This window comes from Arachis ipaensis, chromosome B9 (assembly GCF_059453495.1).
Source record: "Arachis ipaensis isolate K30076 ecotype BB chromosome B9, ASM5945349v1, whole genome shotgun sequence".
Classification (NCBI taxonomy): Eukaryota; Viridiplantae; Streptophyta; class Magnoliopsida; order Fabales; family Fabaceae; genus Arachis; species Arachis ipaensis.
In genome coordinates this window covers 62693883-62717649 of record NC_142444.1, presented here as the reverse complement: position 1 = coordinate 62717649, position 23767 = coordinate 62693883, and the positions used below count along the sequence as shown (strand labels likewise).

The window sequence follows — 23767 nt, the reverse complement described above, 5'->3', positions numbered from 1 at the left end:
TGCTCAGTCCAAGCACACACCAAGTGGGCCCGGAAGTGGATTTCTGCATCATTTACTCATCTTATGTAACCCTAGCTACTAGTTTAGTATAAAAACTACTTTTAGTGATTTATTTCACATCTTTTGAATAATTTTATGTTCAGAGATCACGTTTAGGGGGCTGGCCATTCGGCCATCCCTTCACCACTTTAACTTATGTATTTTTCAATGGTGGAGTTTCTACACCCCATAGATTAAGGTGTGGAGCTCTGCTGTTCCTCATGAATTAATGCAAAGTACTATTATTTTTCTATTCAATTCAAGCTTATTCTTATTCCAAGATATTCACTCGTACTTCAACCTGATGAATGTGATGATCCGTGACACTCATCATCATTCTCGCCTATGAACGCGTGCCTGACAACCACTTCCGTTCTATCTGCAATAGCTTGAGCGTTTATCTCTTGGGCTCCTGGTTCAGATCAGAGTCTTCGTGGTATAAGCTAGAATTATTGGCGGTCATTCTTGAGATCCGGAAAGTCTAAACCTTGTCTGTGGTATTCCGAGTAGGATCCGGGATGGGATGACTGTGACGAGCTTCAAACTCACGAGTACTGGGCATAGTGACAGACGCAAAGGGATCAACGGATCCTATTCCAACATGAGTGAGAACCGACAGATGATTAGCCGTGTGGTGACAGCGCATTTGGACCATTTTCACTGAGAGGAAGGGAGGTAGCCATTGACGATGGTGATGCCCAACATACAGCTTGCCATGGAAAGGAGTATGAATGATTGGATGAAGGCAGTAGGAAAGCAGAGATTCAAAAGGAACAAAGCATCTCCATACGCTTATCTGAAATTCTTACCAATGAATTGCATAAGTATTTGTATCTTATTTTATATTTTATTTATATTTTAATTATCAAAATCCCATAATCATTTGAATTCGCCTGACTGAGATTTACAAGGATGACCATAGCTTGTTTCAAGCTGACAATCTCTGTGGGATCGACCCTTACTCACGTAAGGTTTATTACTTGGACGACCCAGTGCACTTGCTGGTTAGTTGTGCGAAGTTGTGAAGAAGAATTGAGATTATGATAGTGCATACCAAGTTTTGGCGCCATTGAGATCACAATTTCGTGCACCAAGTTTTTGGTGCTGTTGCTGGGGATTGTTCGAGTTTGGATAACTGACGGTTCATCTTGTTGCTCAGATTTGGTAATTTTATTTTAATTTTAAGCTTTTTGTTTTTATTATTTTTATTTTTGAAAAATACAAAAAAATAAATAAATTATTCTATGTTCTTCAGAAATTTTAAGAATGAATTCTAGAGTTTCATGAGATATGTTGAATCCTGGCTGGCTGTTAAGCCATGTCTAATCTTTTGGACCGAGGTTTCAACTATCCTTAGAAGAGCTTCTTTGTCTTTCTCAGCAAATCAGCTATTGTATGTAATGATCTGCTAAAGCTTGGCTGGCCATTGGCCATGTCTAGTGTTTTGGACCGGAGCTTTCACTGAAAGCTTGGCTTGCTAGTAAGCCATGTCTAATTCCTGGACCGGAGTTTTAGACTAACATTGCATCATTCCTGGAATTCTTATTAGAAATTTTGAATTTCTTTATTTTGCTTTTCCTAATTAATTTTCGAAAATCCAAAAAAATTTTATAAAATAAAAAAAATTGTTTTTGTTTGAGTCTAGTGTCAAATTTGAAGTTTGGTGTCAATTGCATGTTTTAATTTTTCAAAAAAAAATTTTTTTTTTCAAAAATTCATGCATGGTGGTCTTCATGATCTTCAAGTTGTTCTTGATGATTTTCTTTGTTTGATCTTTGCAATTTTATGTTTTGTGTCTTTCTTTGTTTTTCATATGCATTTTCAATTTATTAGTGTCTCAACATTAAAAATTTCTAAGTTTGGTGTCTTGCATGTCTTTCTTTTCTTAAAAATTTTTAAAAATAAGTTCTTGGTATTCATCTTGACATTCAAAGTGTTCTTGCATGCATATTTTTTACTTTGATCTTAAATTTTTATGTTTTGAGTCATTTTGATGTTTTTCTCTCTCCTCATTAAAAATTCAAAAATAAAAAAAAATATATCTTTCCCTTATTTACAAATAAATTTCGAAAATTTGGTTTGACTTAGTCAAAATTTAAAATTTAGTTGTTTCTTATAAGTCAAGTCAAATTTTCAATTTAAAAATCCTATCTTTTCAAAACCTTTTCAAAAATCAAATCTTTCTCATCCTTTTTTTATTAATATTTTCGAAAACTTTCTAAAAAGAAAAATGATTTTCAAAATCTTTACTAACAATTAATGTGATTGATTCAAAACTTTTAAAGTTTGTTACTTGCCTATTAAGAAAGGTTCAATCTTTAAATTTTAGAATCATATCTTTTAGTTTCTTGTTAGTCAAGTAATCAACTTCAATTTTCAAAATCAAATCTTTTTAAATTTCTTTTTCAAATCTCTTTCAAAAATAAATTTCAAATCACATCTTTTTCAAAATCAACTTCAAAATCTTTTCCAACTTCTTATCCTTTCAAAATTGATTTTCAAATCTTTTTCAAATAATCTCATCTTTTTGTTTGATTCTTATCTTTTTTAAAACTACCTAACTAATTTTCTCTCTCTAATTTTCGAAAAATCCTCACCTTTTTTTTTTAAATTCTTTTTAATTAACTAATTGTTTCAAATTTTAATTTTAATTTTATTTCTCTTTTTAATTTTCGAATTCTAACTAATATTTGAAATAAAAATAAAAATATTTTCCTTTTATGTTAAATTAAATTCGAATTCTCTCCCCCTCTCACATCTCCTTCTATTTATTTATCTACTAACACTTCTCTCCCACCCAAAATTCGAACCCCATCTTCTTCTCTGTGTTTGAATTTTTCTCTTCTCCTTCTTCTATTCTTCTCTTCTTATACTCACGTAAGGAATCTCTATACTGTGACATAGAGGATTCCATATTTTCTTTTCTGTTCTCTTCTTTTTCATATGAGCAGGAACAAGGATAAGAATATTCTTGTTGAAGCTGATCCTAAACCTGAAAGGGCTCTGAAGAGGAAGCTAAGGGAAGCTAAAGCACAACTCTCTGAAGAGAACCTAACAGAAATTTTCGAAAAAAAGGGAGACATGGCCGAACCTAATAACAATGGTGGAGATCCAAGGAAGATGCTTGGTGACTTTATTGCACCCTCTTCTAACTTCTATGGAAGAAGCATCTCACTTCCTACAATTGGAGAAAACAATTTTGAGCTTAAGCCTCAATTGGTTTCTCTAATGCAACAGAATTGCAAGTTTCATGGACTTCCAATGGAAGATCCTCATCAGTTTTTAGCTGAATTCTTGCAAATCTGTGACACTGTCAAGACCAATGGAGTTGATCCTGAGGTCTACAGGCTTATGCTTTTCCCTTTTGCTGTAAGAGACAAAGCTAGAATATGGTTGGATTCACAACCTAAGGATAGCCTGAACTCTTGGGATAAGCTGGTCAGTGTTTTTCTGGCTGAATTCTTTCCACCTCAAAAGATGAGCAAGCTTAGAGTGGAAATCCAAACCTTCAGATAGAAGGAAGGAGAATCCCTCTATGAAGCTTGGGAAAGATATAAGCAACATATCAAAAGGTGTCCTACTGACATGCTTCCAGAATGGAGCATCATATGTATATTCTATGATGGTCTGTCTGAGTTATCAAAAATGTCATTAGACCATTCTGCAGGAGGATCTCTTCATCTGAAAACCCCTGCAGAAGCTCAGGAACTCATTGAAATGGTTGCAAACAACCAGTTCATGTACACCTCTGAGAGGAATCCTGTGAACAATGGGACACCTCAGAAGAAGGAAGTTCTTGAAATTGATACTCTGAATGCCATATTGGCTCAGAACAAAATATTTACTCAGCAAGTCAATATGATTTCTCAGAGTCTGAATGGATTGCAAGCTGCATCCAACAGTACTAAAGAAGCATCTTCTGAAGAAGAAGCTTATGATCCTGAGAATCCTGCAATGGCAGAGGTGAATTACATGGGAGAACCCTATGGAAACACCTATAATCCTTCTTGGATAAATCATCCAAATTTCTCATGGAAGGACCAACAGAAGCCTCAACAAGGCTTCAATAATAATGGTGGAAGAAATAGGTTTAGAAATAGCAAGCCTTTTCCATCATCTTCTCAGCAACAGACAGAGAATTCTGAACAGAGCCATTCTGGCCTGGCAACCATAGTCTCTGATCTATCCAAGACCACACTAAGTTTTATGAATGAAACAAGGTCCTCCATTAGAAATTTGGAGGCACAGGTGGGATAGCTGAGTAAGAAAATTACTAAAACTCCTCCCAGTACTCTCCCAAGCAATACAAAAGAAAACCCCAAGAGAGAGTGCAAGGCCATAACCATGACCAATATGGCCGAACTTGGAGAGAGTGAGGAGGACGTAAGTCCCAGTGAGAAAAGCCTCATGGGACGTCCTCTGGACAAAAAGAAATTTCCCTTTGAGGAACCAAAGGAATCTGAGGCTCAAACAGAGACAATAGAGATTCCATTTAACTTCCTTCTGCCATTCATGAGCTCTGATGAATATTCTTCCTCTGAAGAGGATGAAGACATCACTGAAGAGCAAGTTGCTAAGTATCTAGGAGCAATCATGAAGCTGAATGCCAAGTTATTTGGTAATGAAACTTGGGAGGATGAACCCCCCTTGTTCACCAATGAACTGACTGCATTAATGAGGCAGACATTACCTCAGAAGAAACCAGATCCCAAAAAATTCTTCATACCTTGTACCATAGGCACCATGACCTTTGAGAAGGCTCTGTGTGACCTGGGGTCAGGTATAAACCTTATGCCATTCTCTGTAATGGAAAAACTGGGAATCTTTAAGGTACAAGCTGTAAGAATCTCACTAGAGATGGCAGACAAATCAATGAAACAGGCTTATAGACTAGTAGAGGATGTGCTAGTAAAGGTTGAAGGCCTTTACATCACTGCTGATTTCATAATCCTAGACACTGGGAAGGATGAGCATGAATCCATCATCCTTGGTAGACCCTTCCTAGTCACAGCAAACGCTGTGATTGATGTTGACAGAGGAGAGTTGGTCCTTCAGTTGAATGAGGACTACCTTGTATTTAAGACTCAAGGGTCTCCTTCTGTAACCATGGAGAGGAAGCATGACAAGCTTCTCTCAATACAGAGTCAAACAAAACCCCCACATTCAAACTCCAAGTTTGGTGTTGAAAGGCCCCAACCCTGCTCTGATTATCTGTGAGGCTCCATGAGAGCTCACTGTCAAGCTATTGACATTAAAGAAGCGCTTGTTGGGAGGCAACCCAATGCTATTTAATTATATCTATTTATTTTCCATTGCTATTTTATGTTTTCTTTAGGTTGATGATCATGTGAAGTCACAAAAACAAATGAAAAATCAAAAATAGAATGAAAAATAGCTCACCCTGGAGGAAGAGCTTACTGGCGTTTAAACGCCAGTAAGAGTAGTAGAATGGGCGTTAAACGCCCAGTGTGGCACCATTCTGGGCGTTTAACGCTAGAAACAGGCACTAGACTGGTGTTTAATGCCAGAACAGAGCATCTAATTGGTGTTTAACGCGAAGAATGGGAGAAAAGTTGGCGTTAAACGCTAGAAACAAGCAGCAACCTGGTGTTTAACACCAGAAGTGCACTCTAAGGGCGTTTTGCATGCCTAAATGGAGCAGGAATGTTAAGTCCTTGACCCCTCAGGATCTCTGGACCCCACAGGATCCCCACCTACCCCACCTCTTCTTCTCTCCTCTTCACACCCTTTCATAACACTCTTCACCACTCACATCCATCCACCCTTCCCCAAAAACCCCACCTACCTTCAAATTCAAAATCCTTTCCCTCCCAAACCCAAACCTAATACACGAAACCTAACCCTTCAACCACCCCTATATAAACCCCTTAACACTACCTCATTTTCACACATTAGAAACACTTCTTTCCCCCCTTGGCCGAATACACTCTTCCCCTCTATCTCCTCCATTGTCTTCTTCTTCTACTATTTTCCTTCTTCTTTTGCTCGAGGACGAGCAAGCATTTTAAGTTTGGTGTGGTAAAAGCGTTGCTTTTTGTTTTTCCATAACCATTAATGGCACCTAAGGCCAGAGAAACCTCAAGAAAGAGGAAAGGGAAGGCAATTGCTTCCACCTCTGAGTCATGGGAGATGGAGAGATTCATCTCAAAGGTCCATCAAGACCACTTCTATGAAGTTGTGGCCAAGAAAAAGGTGATCTCTGAGGTCCCTTTTAAGCTCAAAAAGGGTGAATATCTGGAGATCCGACAAAAGATTAGAAGAAGAGGATGGGAAGTACTCTCCAATCCTATTTAACAAGTCGGAATCCTAATGGTTCAAGAGTTCTATGCAAATGCATGGATCGCTAGGAACCATGATCAAAGTATGAAGCCGAATCCAAAGAATTGGCTTACAATGGTTCGGGGGAAATACTTAGATTTCAGTCCGGAGAATGTAAGGTTGGCGTTCAACTTGCCAATGATGCAAGAAAACGCATGCCCCTACACTAGAAGGGTCAACTTTGATCAAAGGTTGGACTAAGATTTCATAGACATATGTGTGGAATGAGCTCAATGGAAAGTTGACTCCAGAGGCAAGCCAGTTCAATTGAGAAGACCAGACCTTAAGCCTGTAGCTAGAGGATGGTTGGAGTTCATCCAACGCTCTATCATTCTTACTAGCAACCGATCCGAAGTAACTGTGGATCGGGCCATCATGATCCATAGTATCATGATTGGGGAAGAAGTGGAAGTTCATGAGATTATACCCCAAGAACTCTACAAGGTAGTTGACAAGTCTTCCACTTTGGCAAGGTTAGCCTTTCCTCACCTCATTTGTCATCTCTGCAATTCAGCTGGAATTGACATAGAGGGAGACATCCTCATTGATGAGGACAAGCCCATCACTAAGAAAAGGATGAAGCAAACAAGAGAGCCCACTCATGGACCTCAACAAGAGCATGAGGAAATTCCTCATCATGAAATCCCTAAGATGCCTCAAGGGATGCACTTTTCTCCACAAAACTATTGGGAGCAAATCAACACCTCCCTAGGAGAATTAAGTTCCAACATGGGACAATTAAGGATGGAGCACCAAGAGCACTCCATCATTCTCCATGAGATTAGAGAAGATCAAAGAGCTATGAGGGAGGAGCAACAAAGGCAAGGAAGAGACATAGAGGAGCTCAAGAACACCATTAGTTCTTCAAGAGGAAGAAGACGCCACCCTCACTAAGGTGGACCCGTTCCTTAATCTCCTTGTCTAATTAATTTTTCTGTTTTCGTTCTCTATGCTTTATTTTTATTTATGTTTGTGTCTTATTACATGATCATTAGTATCTAGTGTCTATGCCTTAAAGCTATGAATGTCCTATGAATCCATCACCTTTCTTAAATGAAAAATGTTCTAAAAACAAAAGAACAAGAATTACATGATTTCGAATTCATCCTTGAGCTTAGTTTAATTATTTTGATGTGGTGGCAACACTTTTTGTTTTCTTAATGAATGCTTGAACAATGCATATTTTTTGAATTTGTTGTTTATGAATGTTAAATTTGTTGGCTCTTGAAAGAATGATGAAAAGGAGAAATGTTATTGATAATCTGAAAAATCATAAAATTGATTCTTGAAGCAAGAAAAAGCAGTGAATACAAAAGCTTGCAGAAAAAAAAAAGAGAGAAAGAAAAAGAAAAAGCAAGCAGAAAAAGCCAATAGCTCTTTAAACCAAAAGGCAAGAGCAAAAAGTGTAAGACCTAGAACCTTTGAAAAGTCTTTTTATGATCAAGTCTCAAATCATATGGTTATTTATAGCCTTAATTTCAGAAATTATTTTATTAAAGGTAATTAAGGCAAGTTTCGATTTATTGAATTTGAGATAAGTTATGATTATTATCCAATTTTATAATTATTGGATTATATTCTATATTTGAATTATAAAGTTGATAGTTATGAAATAATAAGGATTTTATACGATTTGGATTAGATAAGTAATATTTTAAATATTACTATTGCTATTTTGGAAAATGAAGAAAGTAAGTATATTATTTCTAATTATTTGATTTGGACATTTTATTAAAAGTAATTTGTAAAAAATTAATGAGCAAGTAGTATTTTCTATATACCTCTAGTGTTGGATTTAATTTGGGTTTCAATTACCATATTATTCCCAACTTTATTTGAAATTACCAAAATACCCCTAACCCTAATTTTATTCAAAAACCCTAACCCTAAAACCCTGACCCAGTACCTGTTTCCCCTCTCTAAACCAGCAGCAGCAGCTGCTACCCTCTAACCTAAACACACACACACAGTATCTGAAGGAAAAGAAAGGGAAGGTAGAATCGGGAAAAAGAAGAAGGGGGGAAGGGGGCTTATACCGCCATTCAGCTCGCCGCCACTATGTCACACCTTGCCGCCGTGCCTCACGCCTTGCCGCCATCATCCTCGCGGGCATGGAGGAAGCCTTTCTACTGCCAATGCTACCCGTGAAGGCGACGCCGTCGCGTCAGAGCTCAGGCGAGAGGGAGAAGGTCGCGAAGGAGGAGGGAACCGCGCTGTTCTGCTCTGCCGTCGCCACTGAAGCTGCACCCAGTCCCTAGTCGCCGCCGCGCCAAACACAGGAGTGGCCGCCGTCGCTGCAGAGGAGTCGCGTGGCCACCGTCGCATCCTCACGCACAGAGAGAGAGGGATGCGCGAAAGGGGACCCTTTTCCGCCGCTGTCGTGCCGTGAGCGCCGATTCGGTATTTGCCGCCGCCAAGCTTCCATAGCCGCCGCGTTTCACCGCGGTTGAGGGCGTCTCCATCGTCGCACCTTGGCCGACGGCATTGCCGATTTGCTGCTCCACGGTGCCTAGCTGGAGCTCCTGTTGCTGATGCCGGAGATCGGTGGTTGCCGGAAAACACCACTGTTGTTGTTGCCGAAGGAGGGAGAAGCCGTGCCACTGTTCTGGCCACCGGAGTTTCTGGCCGAGCCTCAACCGCCGGGAACGCCGCTACCGCCACTGAGCTCCACTGCCGGTAAGGCTTTTAAGTTGAGTTTCCCTTCTGTTGAGTTTCCTGCAACTTCATCGTCGCTGCGTGTGGTCCAGATCACCGCTGCTGCTTGGGGCTGACTGCCGGGGGCCACCGCCTAACCGGTTCAGAGGGCGCTGCGGTTCAGTTCAGCCGTTCTCTCTTAGTTTCAGTAAGTATTCCTGTTTTGAGAGCCTCGCGTTAGTATTTTGTTGTGTATGGTTAATGAATATGAGTTCTGATAGCGTGGGGTCGAGTCCTGATTATTGTATGTTGTGATTAGTGTCACTATGGTTATTGCGGATGTGGCTTGAAGCTGAGGTTGCGGTTGTTGATGATTTCGGGTTGAGGCGGAAAGGACTCTGTGACGCGTTTGAGTTATGGAATTTGTGTTTTGAGGTAAGGGCGCTTTCCGAAAACTATAGTTTATTATTGGAATTATTACATATGGATACTGATATGAGATATGGTGTATTTAGTGATTGTATCTGCCTTATGTATTATTTGATTGACTCGAATGATTATGGATGTTTGTTTGGCTGAATTGTTGTGCGGCTTTGTGAAATGTAATGTTTTGAAGTGATTCTTTAAAGATTTGAAATCTGAGTTTAATTCGTTGAGGATTGATTTGATTTGAGTCAATTATTTGATGATGTGAAAAGTCGAATGCACTTTTGAATTCAGCCTGGTTTACTTTAATTGACTTGATCTTGGACAAATGATTTGTTACTGAACCGTTTCTTTAAAGCTTTGGAAATGAGTTAAATCGGTTGATATTGAGTTGACTTTGAAATGGTTTTCTTGAGATATGCTACTGAGGCGACTGTTGGATTTAGCTTGCTTTGAATTGATTTCTGGTTTTGAGCTGTTGAAAAGGAATGAGAAACGGTTTAGTTGGGACCCGAACCGGGTGGCAAAAGTCCAAGTTTTAGGGGAGGTGCTGCCAAAATTTCTATAAAATCCTAGTCTTGTTTAAAAAGTTATTTAAAAAGGATTGGATTTGAGAAGTTGTATTATTTGATTTATTAAGAGAATATTTATATTTTCAAGCTTAATTTATTTAGTGAACTTTATGCCTTGAGTTTGACTTATTTAGAAATGAACTATTTTTACCGTTTGAATCACTGAAGGAAAGAATGATGCTCTAATATTGATTTCAATATAAAAAGGAGCTTTTAGTGATTTCAAAGAAATCTAGACTTTTGATTGAGTAATTAAGTTTGAGGCATTTTGGAAGAGTTAGAAAAATGGATTCCAAAAAGAAACCTGAAAGTGGTTTGATTCAAATGAACCGGTTCCTTTTCAAATGAGTTGATTTTTGGACCGGGTTGGAACTTGTGATTTTGTATGGTCGGTTTCATAATAAATTCAGTTTTATTTACTTGAACCGAGAATCCATGATTTTAAGAGTTTCAATGAATTTTGAGGAATTGATATAGGTTGACCTTCCCTAAAGACTTGGGACTCTGCCGAGAAACCTTTGTTATAAAATCCCATTGTTGTATGGGTGATTTTGAATACTTTGAAATAAATCCTTAACTTGCCATGGTTTTGGAAGTTTTGGAAAGAGAATGCCGAGAGTGGCTTTGTTTTAAAAAAGGGAATTCACTTTGAGTAAATTTGGCTTATGAGCCTGAGATGATTTGAGAAACGAGATTTCTAATGCCAAGGCTGAAAAGAGTTGAAACTTGATTTCAAAGTGAAGCGATTTGAGAAAAAGTGATTTATGGCTTAAATGTCGGTTTTATGAATTTGATGATGTTGGATGGTGGAAGTACTATTTTGTTATGGGCCGGAATGGCTGTGTATGATTATGAATATTGGCTGGTTCTGGATTGAACCGTGAGCCAGAATGGCTGTGTATGATATTGATTTATGGCTGATTACCGAATGAGTTATGGGCCGTATGGCTGACTATGAATTATGAATTTAAGCCGGATGGCTGAGATGGATGTTAATCCATGGCTGGGACTGAATGAATATATGCTTGAGATACCTGGGTAGTAGCAAGGGTTGTGGTTCGTCCCACTTGCTCCATGTCAGAGACTGTGACGCCTGGGTAGTAGCGGTAGTAGTGGTGATTCTACTCGCTCCAGGTCGAGCTTTTAAACACCCGCCTGGGTAGTAGCCGTAGTAGTGGTTATTCCACTGGCTCTGGGTCAAGCGGGTAGTAGCAATGGGGTTGTAGCTCAAACCTACTTGCTCCGTGATGGGTGTTTCTGTCCATGGTTAGCTACCAGGACGTGTCGGGTTGGCTATATAACCGACAGATGATATCATCAGCCACTAGGGACTGGCATGCATCATATGCATTTATGTGACATTGTTTGGGTGTGCATATTATACTTGGTTTGCCTATGTGATTAATTGCTAACTGTTCTACTTGCAATAACTGTTTGTTTGTGCTTGCATCTTCCTATTTGTGTTTGCTACTGGGACTCTGTTGGACTGTGGTGATTGGTTGTTGTTGGATTGTTTGGGCCTTGGGCCGTGGATGGAATGAGATGAACTGATGGTTGATTTCGGTTTTGTGTTTCTGGTTTGGAATAAAATATGAAAGGCTATTTTGGTTCCGCATAGATAAACCTTTTGAAAGGCTTTTGGGTTTTTGAAAATTGAACAGTTCTTCTTTCAGAAAAGATTTCCAACTTTACTTTTATTGTAAACCGTTGTTTTTGAAAAGAGGCATAAGACGGTTATTAATCACTGGTGCGGTTATCTTCACGTATCCTATTACAGTAATTCCCAAAAACCCTCTACTGAGAACCCTTTCGAGGATGATGTTCTCACCCCCCCTACATTTTTTCCCTTTCAGGATATGGGCGCAGAAGTCACGAAGAGTTTATTTAGTTGTTGTTGTGATGCTCTGTATTGCTTTAGATTATTACTCATTATACCCTCGCTTTTATCTTGATATATTCTGTAAGAGGGATAGGAATTGTATTGGGTAATTCTTGTAAGTTATTTATGTATATATGTATATATATGGATGTACTCTTTATGAGTTTTTGTAAGTTGTATGGTATCTATGGATGTACATTACCGAACGAAAGTATTTTTGGGAGTGGTTTTGCGGTTTAAAGTTTAAACAGGCTCATATTTTAGTATTAAATAGTATAAGTGTCGTTGTAATGTCCGAGCTATCAGAGTCGCGCAGCCGGAAGCGTGAGTTTGGTAGTTAGGGTGTTACAAAAAGCCAATAACCCTTTAAACCAAAAGGCAAGGGTAAAAAAGGATCCAAGGCTATGAGCATCAGTGGATAGGAGGGCCCAAAGGAATAAAATCCTGGCCTAAGTGGCTAAACCAAGCTGTCCCTATCCATGTGCTTGTGGCGTGAAGGTGTCAAGTGAAAAGCTTGAGACTGAGCGGTTAAAGTCGAGGTCCAAACCAAAAAAAAGAGTGTGCTTAAGAACCTTGGACACCTCTAATTGGGGACTTTAGCAAAGCTGATTCACAATCTGAAAAGGTTCACCCAGTTATGTGTCTGTGGCATTTATGTATCTAGTGGTAATACTGGAAAACAAAGTGCTTAGGGCCACGACCAAGACTCATAAAGTAGTTGTGTTCAAGAATCAACATACTGAACTAAGAAAATCAATAACACTATCTGAATTCTAAATTCTTATAGATGCCAATCATTCTGAACTTCAAAGCATAAAGTGAGATGCCAAAACTGTTCAGAGGCAAAAAGCTACTAGTCCCGCTCATTTAATTGGAGCTAAGTTTCATTGATATTTTGGAATTTATAGTATATTCTCTTCTTTTTATCCTATTTGATTTTCAGTTGCTTGGGGACAAGCAACAATTTAAGTTTGGTGTTGTGATGAGCGGATAATTTATACGCTTTTTGGCATTGTTTTTACATAGTTTTTAATAGGGATAAGTACGATTTTGGTCCCTGACGTTAAGGGTCAGAATCGAAATCGTCCCTCTTGTAATTTTGGATTTAAAATCGTCCTTAACGTGTTTTTTTATATTAAAATCGTCCTTTTAATTTTTTTTGGACAAAAATACCCTCACCACTACCAACATAATTACCTCCTTCACCACCACCACCACCAACTGCCACTCCACCACCATTATCAACATCATCATCACCATCACCACCACCAACACCACCACCACCAACACCACCACCACCACCAACGCTGCCGCCGTCCCCCTCCGCCTCCCCCTCCCCCTCCCCGCCTTCCCCTTCCCCCCACCCCCACCCTCACCCTCACCCTCACCCTCACCCTCACCCTCACCCCGTGTCCCCTCACCCTCACTGCCTCCCCCTTCCACCCTCCCCCTTCCCCCCACCCCGTGTCCCCTCCCCCTCACTGCCTCCCCTGCTTCCCCCTTCCCTTCACTGCCTCCCTGCTTCCCCCTCCTCCTCCCCGTCTTCCCTTCCACCACCCCCACCCCTCACCTTTATCTCCACCTCCACACAGAGAAACATAAACAGAAAATCAACAACACCAGAAGCACAAATTTAACAAAATTCAAACACAAATTTAACAAAATCAAACAACACCAGAAGCAGAAAACAAAAAGCAGAAGCAAAAGCAGAGGCGGCGAGGCGACGAGGCAGAGGCGGCGAGGCAGAGGCAGAGGCGGCGAGGCAGAGGCATGAGGCGGAGGCGGCGAGGCATGAGGCGGCGAGGCTCGCGATCTCCAATGGCAGTGGCTCACCGTCCCCTTCCCCCTTTTCCCTTCACCCTCCTCCTCCCCCTCTTCCCGGCGCTCCCTCTCTCTTTCCCCTCTTCTCTTCTCTCCCGTCGCAACCCCTCTCCTTTCTTCTTTCTTCCGGCGACGGCGACGGCAGCTCCAAGCTTCGCCAGCGCCGTCCCCTCTCCCCCCCCTTCCCCTTTCCCCTCTCCCTCCCCTCCCCCCTTCGCATTTCCTTTCAGCCCCCCACTCCCCAAAAACGCGTTTCCTCTCCCCCCCCCAACGTGTTCTTTTAATTTTTTTTTATTTTGTAATTTTTTTTATTATTAAAATAAGGGGTATTTTTGGAATAAAATTAAAATTTTTTTAAAAAAGGACAATTTTAATATAAAAAAACACGTTAAGGACAATTTTAAATCCAAAATTACAAGAGGGACGAGTTCGATTCTGACCCTTAACGTTAGGGACCAAAATCGTACTTATCCCTTTTTAATATGATTTAGTTAGTTTTTAGTATATTTTTATTAGTTTTTAAATAAAAATTACATTTCTGGACTTCACTATAAGTTTGTGTATTTTTCTGTGATTTCAGGTAATTTCTGGCTGAAATTGAGGGACTTGAGCAAAAATCTGATTCAGAGGCTGAAGAAGGCCTGCAGATGCTGTTGGATTCTGACCTCCCTGCACTCGAAATGGATTTTCTAGAGCTATAGAAACCCAATTGGCGTGCTCTTAATTTCGTCGAAAAGTAGACATCCAGGGATTTCCAGCAATATATAATAGTCCATACTTTTCCTGAGTTTTGATGACGCAAACTGGCGTTCAAACGCCAACTTCCTGCCCTATTCTGGAGTTAAACGCCAAAAACAGGTTGTAATTCAGAGTTAAACGCCAGAAACAGGCTACAACCTGGCGTTTAACTCCAAAAAAAGTCTCTACACATGAAAGCTCAATGCTCAGCCCAAGCACACACCAAGTGGACCCGGAAGTGGATATCTGCATCATTTACTCATCTTATGTAACCCTAGCTACTAGTTTAGTATAAAAACTACTTTTAGTGATTTATTTCACATCTTTTGAATAATTTTTATGTTCAGAGATCACGTTTAGGGGGCTGGCCATTTGGCCATCCCTTCACCACTTTCACTTATGTATTTTTCAACGGTGGAGTTTCTACACCCAATAGATTAAGGTGTGGAGCTCTGCTGTTCCTCATGAATTAATGCAAAGTACTATTGTTTTTCTATTCAATTCAAGCTTATTCTTATTCCAAGATATTCACTCGTACTTCAACCTGATGAATGTGATGATCCGTGACACTCATCATCATTCTCGCCTATGAACGCGTGCCTGACAACAACTTCCGTTCTATCTGCAATAGCTTAAGCGTTTATCTCTTGGGCTCCTAGTTCAGATCAGAGTCTTCGTGGTATAAGCTAGAATTATTGGCGGTCATTCTTGAGATCCGGAAAGTCTAGACTTTGTCTGTGGTATTTCGAGTAGGATCGGGATGGGATGACTGTGACGAGCTTCAAATTCACGAGTGCTGGGCGTAGTGACAGACACAAAAGGATCAACGGATCCTATTCCAACATGAGTGAGAACCGACAGATGATTAGTCGTGCGGTGACAGCGCATTTAGACCATTTTCACTGAGAGAACGGGAGGTAGCCATTAACGATGGTGATGCCCAACATACAGCTTGCCATGGAAAGGAGTATGAATGATTGGATGAAGGCAGTAGGAAAGCAGAGATTCAGAAGGAACAAAGCATCTCCATACACTTATCTGAAATTCTTACCAATGAATTGCATAAGTATTTCTATCTTATTTTATATTTTATTTATATTTTAATTATCAAAATCCCATAATCATTTGAATTCGCCTGACTGAGATTTACAAGGATGACCTTAGCTTGCTTCAAGCCGACAATCTCCATGGGATCGACCCTTACTCACGTAATTTTTATTACTTGGACGACCCAGTCACTTGCTGGTTAGTTGTGCGAAGTTGTGAAGAAGAATTGAGATTATGATAGTGCGTACCAAATTTTTGGCGCCATTGAGATCACAATTTCGTGCACCAGTCATATGGAGGTGTTTGGTGGTAAGGGGCTTGTGAGTAAGGTGGTTCAAATGAGGGAAGGGGTCATATGTATGTGGTGGTTGTGGTTGACAATCACAATAAGGGTCATCACATACACTAGATTGGTATGCATTAGGATTAGGGTTATACCCATAGGAATCCGGAGAGTAGTCATGTTGGGGTGACGCTTGAACGGCTTGGATGGAACAAAATGCCTTTTGGTCTTTGCGCATCTCCGTGAGGAGAGTAGTCATATCCCCAAGCACTCTTGTCAAACTTGGTTCGGAAGGAGGTTGTTGCCAAGGTTGTTCATAAGCTTGGGGCTCCTCCCACCTTTGATCTCCAAATCCTTGATGCATGTTACCATTGTAAATTCCATCTCGTACAACATAGTTTGAACCAAAGTCATAGCCAAAGGGGTGAGAATTCATGGTGAAAGAGAAAATAAAAATAAAAGCTAACAAGAAATAAAGAAAACAAAGTCCTACAACTAGCAACAACTAACAAAGAAGTAAAAGGGCGAACATATTCACAATATATACAATAGCCAATAACATAGCACTATTGCAATTCCCCGGCAATGGCGCCATTTTGATGAAGAGGGAATTGTTGTGTCAGTATAGAATTTCTCAAAATTAATTCTCGTTGCAAGTATAGTTCTAAACTAACAAAAAATCCTCCTCGATCAAAAATTTTTGTTGTCACAAGTACAAACCCAATAAGATATAACCGAAATATTTAAACCTCGGGTTGTCTCACAAGGAATTGCAATGAAGTGGTCAATTATTGGCTATGAAGAACAAATGGGTTTGATTTGTAATTGGCAAGAAAAGTAAATAGCAAGAAAGTAAATAATAAGAATTAAAAAAAGAAGGAAAAAAACTCTTGGCTAGACATAGGTAATTGAGATCACCATCCTTGTCTATAAACCATATATTCACAATTATGAGGAACCAAGCTCATTAAGTCTACTTCCAAAAGCCTTAAGTACGTAATATCTACTCCTACGCTTGAAGTATGTCAAATGGCTTGATCAACATCAATCCATAAGTCCTAACCTAGCTACTAATTAACTTAGTAGTAGGCTAGAGTCAATGGTTATCAAATTGACCACTAAGGGTTCTCAAATCACCAATTCAATGAGACCCAATGACTCAAGGTCACTCAATTCTCTTAGCCTAGGCCAAGAGTAAGAAAACTACTCAAAAACTAGAGAAAACATTTTATCAAACACCTAGAGTGCAATAAAAGTAAATATCACAAAATGCAAGAATTAACAAAAGCATGGAATCACCAATAAACAGAATAATTAACCATAAGAGAATAAAAGAAACATCAATTGCATTAAAGGAAATCCAACTCCAAATCCAACAAGAGCATTCACAAACATAAAAGTGAAATCCTTAAACACCCAACCTCAGTACAACAAGAGATCAAAGGAAGAAAAGCTGATAGAGGAATACCAGATTATTGTCCAAGACATCTCTGAGGGCATTGAACGCCCAAAGAGGAATTTCATTGGTGTTCAATGCCAAGAAGCGGTATCCATCCCAGGCGTTGAACGCCCAATTAGGGACAAGAACAAGGGCGTTAAATGCCCACAAGGGAATGATGTCCCTGACATTGAACGCTAGGAAGGGGCAGCAATAAGGTCATTGAACGCCCAGGAAAGGGTGGTCAGTCACATACTGATAACAACCCTCCTAAACAAGCTAGTAACCCCCCTTCCAATACACAAGGCACTCAGCCTCCATCAACTAAGATTGATGAGTATAAAGCCAAGATGACATTCCCTCAGAAACTCCGTCAAGCGGAAAAAGATAAACAGTTTGCCCGCTTTGCGGATTATCTCAGAACATTAGAAATCAAGATCCTTTTTACAGAGGCTCTTGAACAGATACCTTCTTATGCTATATTCATGAAGGATATCTTAAGTCATAAGAAGGATTAGAGAGAGGCAGAAACAGTCCTCCTCGTTGAAGAATGAAGTGCAGTCATTCAAAACAGCTTACCAGAGAAATTTAAGGATCTTGGGAGCTTTATGATACCAGGCACTCTAGGGAATGCCTGCACAAGGACAACCCTATGTGATCTTGGAGAAAGCATCAACCTAATACCTGCTTCATTAATAAAGAAGCTCTAATTGACTCATGAAGTCAAACCAACCCACATATGCCTTCAACTTGCTGATTGTTCTGTTAAGTTCCCATCAGGTGTAGTTGAAGATAAGATTGTTAGGGTTGGACCCTTTGCTTTTCCCACTAACTTTGTGGTGTTGGATATGGATGGGCACAAAGTGCATCTCTTATCCTAGGAAGACCCTTCTTATCTACAGGAAGAACCCTCATTGATGTTTAGAAAGGGGAAGTAACCCTGAAAGTCAATGAGGATGAATTTGTGCTAAATGCTGTCAAAGCCATGCAGTATCCAGACACTACAGAGGAGTGCATGAGCATTGAAATCATCGACTCCCTGGTTGAATAAGTGCACATGGTTACAAGACTCGAGGAAGAATTGGATGACATCTTCTATGATGCCCAGCTCGGGTTGGAGGTAGCAGATGAAATACAGGAGACTTTAAGTGCTCCTAAGGAAGATGATAAGCCTCCAAAGCTCGAGCTCAAGCCATTACCATCCTCCATGAAATATGCATTTCTGGGAGACACAGACACTTATCCTGTAATCATAAGCTCCACATTAGAGGCACAAGAAGAAGAAGCACTCATTTAAGTGCTCAAGACACACAAGACCGCTCTTGGGTGGACTATAAGTGACCTTAAGGGCATTAGCCTAACCCGATGCATGAACAAAATTCTGCTGGAGGATGATGCCAAATCAGTGGTGTAACCACAAAGGCGACTAAATCCGGCTATGAAGGAAGTAGTACAGAAGGAAGTCACTAAGCTCTGGGAGGCTGGGATTGTTTATCCCATCACTACCAGCCCCTGGGTGAGCTCTGTTTAAGTTGATCCCAAAGAGGGAGGCATGATAGTGGTTCATAATATAAAGAATGAATTGATTCCTACAAGGACAGTTACAGGGTGGCCTATGTGCATTGACTATAGAAGGCTCAATAACGCCACCAAAAAGGATCATTTTCCTTTACTGTTTATACACTTTTTGCCATCATTTTCATATAGTCTTTAGTATGTTTGTTTAAGTTTTATTAAGTTTTCATAGGTTTTAGTGCAAAATTCATATTTTTGGATTCTACTTTGATTTTGTGTGTTTTTATGCAATTTTAAGTATTTTCTGGCTGAAAATGAGGAGCTGGAGCAAAAGTCTGATTCAGAGGCAGAGAAAGCACTACAGATGCTGTCAGGATCTGACCTCCTTGCACTCGAAATAGCTTTTCTGGAACTACAGAAGTCCAAATGGAGCGTTCTCAATGGCCATGAAAAGCTAACATCCAGGGCCCAAAACTGGTTTTCAATTCCAATAGAGAAGTGGCTAGCGTCCAACGCCCACAAAAGAAGTAGCCAAAAACTGGCTTTCAATGCCAACCATCTACCCTAGTCTAGGCATCCAACGCCCACAGAAAAGTGGCCAGCGTCCAATGCCCATAAAGGTGTCCCTAGCCAGCGTTTAATGCCCAAGGAGCATCCTAGCACGTGGGAGACACTAAAGCTCCGCCTAAACACTCACCAAGTGGGCCCTGAAATTGAATTTTTGCACTACAAGCCTAAGCCTATCATATTTCTATAATTTCTAGTCATTAGTTTAGTATTTAAAGGGAGATCATCAAACATTTGATCACTTTTGAGATTTTTACACGTTTCATTGTATTTTCTATCAGTATAAGTCTCTAAACCTCCTAGGTTGAGGGGGGAGCTCTGTTGAGTTTTATAGATTAATAAAGTATTACTGTTCTATCTTCAATCTGTGTTTGATTCTTTATTCTAAGATGTATCTTCATTCTTCATCCTTATGAATGCGTTGAACAGGCACAAGGTTATCTCATTATACATGGGTTCAGAGTGAGTCTTTCATCAGACAATGATGAACCACTAGCTTGATTATACATCTCTTAGACATCTAATCCACGATTTTGTTGAGGACTTCTCGAGACACCAGTTCAGCCGAGGTTTGGGGAGATTAGGGTCTTTGTGGTAGAGGCTAGAACCAAAGGCACAGCATTCTCTGATACGGAAGATTCGACCTTGTCTATGGCGTTTTGAGTAGGATCACTAAGGAGAATGGACTGCAGGAGCTTCACCCTCAATTAGACTGGATGCGCACTAACCTTGGTGTTCATCTCTGGCGGAGAATCGGCAACTTCTGAAGAAAGGCGTTGATCAAATACTGATGAGCGGATATTTTATACACATTTTGGCATTATTTTCATATAGTTTTTGTATGTTTTGTTTAATTTTTATTAAGTTGTTATAGGTTTTAGTGTTAAATCCACATTTTTGGATTCTACTTTGAGTTTGTGTGTGTTTGTACAATTTCAAGTATTTTCTGGTTGAAATTGAGGAGTTGAAGCAATAGTTTGATTCAGAGACAGAGAAAGTGGTAGCACAAATTCTCACATATTCGTACTATTGTACCAGCAAGTGTACTGGGTCGTCTAAGTAATACTTGAGCAAGTCAGGGTCGATCCCACGAGGATTGTGGTTTGAAGCAAGCTATGGTTATCTTGCAGGTCTTAGTCAAGCAGATCAGAAAGTTGTTGGATTTGTGAGATCTGAAACTGTGAAGACATATAACTAATAAAGATACTCTATAAATTAAATGGAATCAGTAATAGGAATAGGGTTAAGGATTGGAGTTGCTTTGTCTTTCTGAATTAACTCTGGTATTACTGTCTTCTTTGCTTGTAAGTGATCTCTCCAAGTGCGTACAGTCCATTCTCCTTAAAAATCCTACTCAAAATGCTATAGACAAGGTCGGATCTTCTGGATTAGAGAATGCTGCATCGTTGGGTTCTAGCCTCTACCACAGAGACCCAAATCTCCCCGTAAATCGGCTGAACTAGTGTCTCGAGAAGTCCCCAATGAAGTTGTGGATTAGCCGTCTGAGAGATGTATGATTCAAGTTGGTGGTGTGTGCTTTCCACTGAAGTATTCACACGAACCCAAGTAGACGCGGGTGTTTGTTAGGCACGTTCGTCTTAATGTGACGAACAGAGCTGGTTGTCACTGATCATCCTATTCACCACATTGAAGTACGAATATACATCTTAGAATTAATCAAACACGGATCGAAGAAGAAACAATAATACTTTTATTAATTCATAGGACTCAACAGGGCTCCTCCCCTCAACTTAGGAGGTTTAGAAACTCATAGTGATGTACAATAGGGGTGTTTGCAGTGTGGTTTGGTTCAGTTTTTTGAAGAAAAGCCATTCGATCCAATTTTATATTAATAGTGCAGTTCAATTTGGTTTGGTTTTTTTATTAAGACCATCCAAACCAAACCAAACCAATTAAATTCGGTTTGGTTCGGTTCGATTTGTTTGGTTTTAAAATTGATTTGAAAACCTATCCTATTCTATTCATCAAATTATATCTAGGGTACTAAAATTATTAACAATTTTGCAAAAACAGCAGATGCAGATGGAACAATGATCAACTTGACTCATAAATCACTAACGAAATAACAGAACCACAACCAATTAAAATCATTAACAATTTTGTTTTAGAAACAACAGAAATAGATAGAACAATAATCAACCAGAAATGAATCAACTTGAACTGAACTGAAATAGATACAACCAAACTAATTCCAAAAACTTTGCAAAAATGGTGCACCAATTCCAAACTGAATCAAGAAATCGAACCAAGCTGAATAAAAAATACAACCAAATTAATTCCAAAAATGTTCATGTGGTGCACCAATTCCACAAATTCTTTCACCTTCCCCTTTGTTGCATTAACATTAAATAAACAAAAACTTTACAATCAACCCTAAAACAGAGTTACCCTAAATCAAAAAAGAACAAAAATTCCAGAATTAAAAAATAAAATCAGAATCAACAACTCAACCATAGAATCAAGAACAAGCCAACCAAGTGTTCATTAAAAATTAAAATCAATAAAATTAAACCAGAATTAAAAAAAAAACAGAATCAGAACACAAAAACCAACCTGAGACTTAGGCTCCATTGCAGAGGACAATGGAGATACAGGATGGTGAGACGGCGGCGTCTCGAACCAAAGACCAGAGAGACTAGACAGATCAACAACGAATGAGAGACGGGCGACGAACAGCGGCGGCTTCGACTGTGTCTGGTGCGTGTTACTGCAGTTCGTTGATGACGACTGCGGCTGTTGGTTCGTGGAGGAGACGGCTGCTGAAGAGGTGGTGTCTGGAGCCGTCGATGATGAGGGAGAAAGAGAAGCGCTACGAGCCTACGAGCAAGAGAAGGGGAGAGGAAAGGGTCGTGCCGCTGCGATGGTGCTATCCGGCGGTGGCGATGGTAGAGAAGAAAAAGGAGGTTCCACTGAGATTCGGCGATAGACACAAAGAGGGCTCAAGGGAGTTGGGGTTTCCTGGTAGGGGTGATTGCGGCAGGTTTAGGAGGAGTTTATGGAGGGAGGCTGCTTTTATTATAGGGTTTTTAGCAACACCGGTTCGATTCGGTTTGGTTTGGTTTTTTCTTCCAGAACCAAAAACCAACCGAAATGCAAAAAACTGCAAAATTTATTTTTTCGGTTTTTTCGATTTTCGGTTCATTCGGTTATCAATTTTTTTGATTCGGTTGATCGGTTTTGTTTAGATTGGATCGGTTTTGAACATCCCTAATGTACAATACAATGGTAAAAACGTGTATGGTGTGCGTCCTCCCTATGGAGAATGTAAAATACACTTTAAATACTAAACAGATGACTAGTAAGGGTAAAACAATCTTTTTAGTGCTAAAATACACTTCTGGGGCCTACTTGATGAGTGTTTGGGGCTGAGCTTTGATGAGATCCACGTGCTATGAGGCTCCTAGGGCGTTGAAAGCTGGCTAGGGGGCTCTCTCTGGGCGTTTGGACGCTGGTCTTTGCTCTTTGGGCGCTGGAAACTTGGAAGGGGGCAGGAAGCTGGCGTTCGACGCCAGTTTTGGGCCTTCTAATCCGAAGCAAAGTATGGACTATTATACATTGCTGGAAAGCTCTGGAACTCAGCTTTCCATATCCATTGATAACGCTCTATTTGGACTTCTGTAGCTCCAGAAAAGCTCTTCTGAGTGCAAGGTCAGATCCGGACAACATCTGCAGTGCTTTCTCTGTCTCTGAATCAGACTTTTGCTCCAACTTCTCAATTTCAGCCAGAAAATACCTGAAATTGTACAAAAATACAAAAACTCATGGTAGAATCCAAAAATGTGAATTTAACACTAAAACATATAAAAACTTAATAAAAACTAAAAAAAACATACTAAAAACTATATGAAAATGATGCCAAAAAGCGTATAAAATATTCGCTCATCATAAAGCACTGTAGATGCTGTCTAGATCTGACCTCTCTGCACTCGGAAGAGATTTTTTAGAGCAACAGATGTTTAAATGGAGCGTTCTCAATGGCTATGGAAAGATGACTTCTAGAGCTTTCCAGCAAGGTATAATAGTCCATACTTTGCTTCAGATTAGAAGGCCCAAAAATGGCATCCAACGCCAGCCTCCTGCCCCCTTTCAGGCGTCCAGCGCCCAAGGAGAAGAGACCAGTGTCCAAACGCCCAAAGAGGACCCCCTAGCCAGCGTTTAACGCCCTAGAGGCCTCGTAGCATGTGGATCTTATCAAAGCTCAGCCCAAACACTCACCAAGTGGGCCCCAGAAGTAGATTTTAGCACTAAAAAAATTGTTTTACCGTTACTAGTCATTAGTTTAGTATTCAAAGGAGAAGATCAACCTTGGTTAGGAGCTTCTACCATCTTTTTCAGCATATTTCGAATTCCATCCTTGTATTTTCTATCAGTATGAGTTTCTAAACCTCATAGGTTGAGGGGAGCAGCCCTGCTGAGTTCTATGAATTAATAAAAGGATCACCAAAGAG

At 40.0% G+C, this 23767-nt stretch overlaps 1 non-coding gene across 1 annotated transcript; it reads right to left on the bottom strand.

Annotated features, from left to right (window-relative positions):
* Positions 1–3522: 3522 nt before the first annotated feature.
* Positions 3523–3630, bottom strand: LOC148544873 (small nucleolar RNA R71). Its single transcript, XR_015901669.1, has one exon. It is a non-coding gene; the product is annotated as a small nucleolar RNA R71 (small nucleolar RNA).
* Between the last annotated feature and the right edge of the window lie 20137 nt (positions 3631–23767).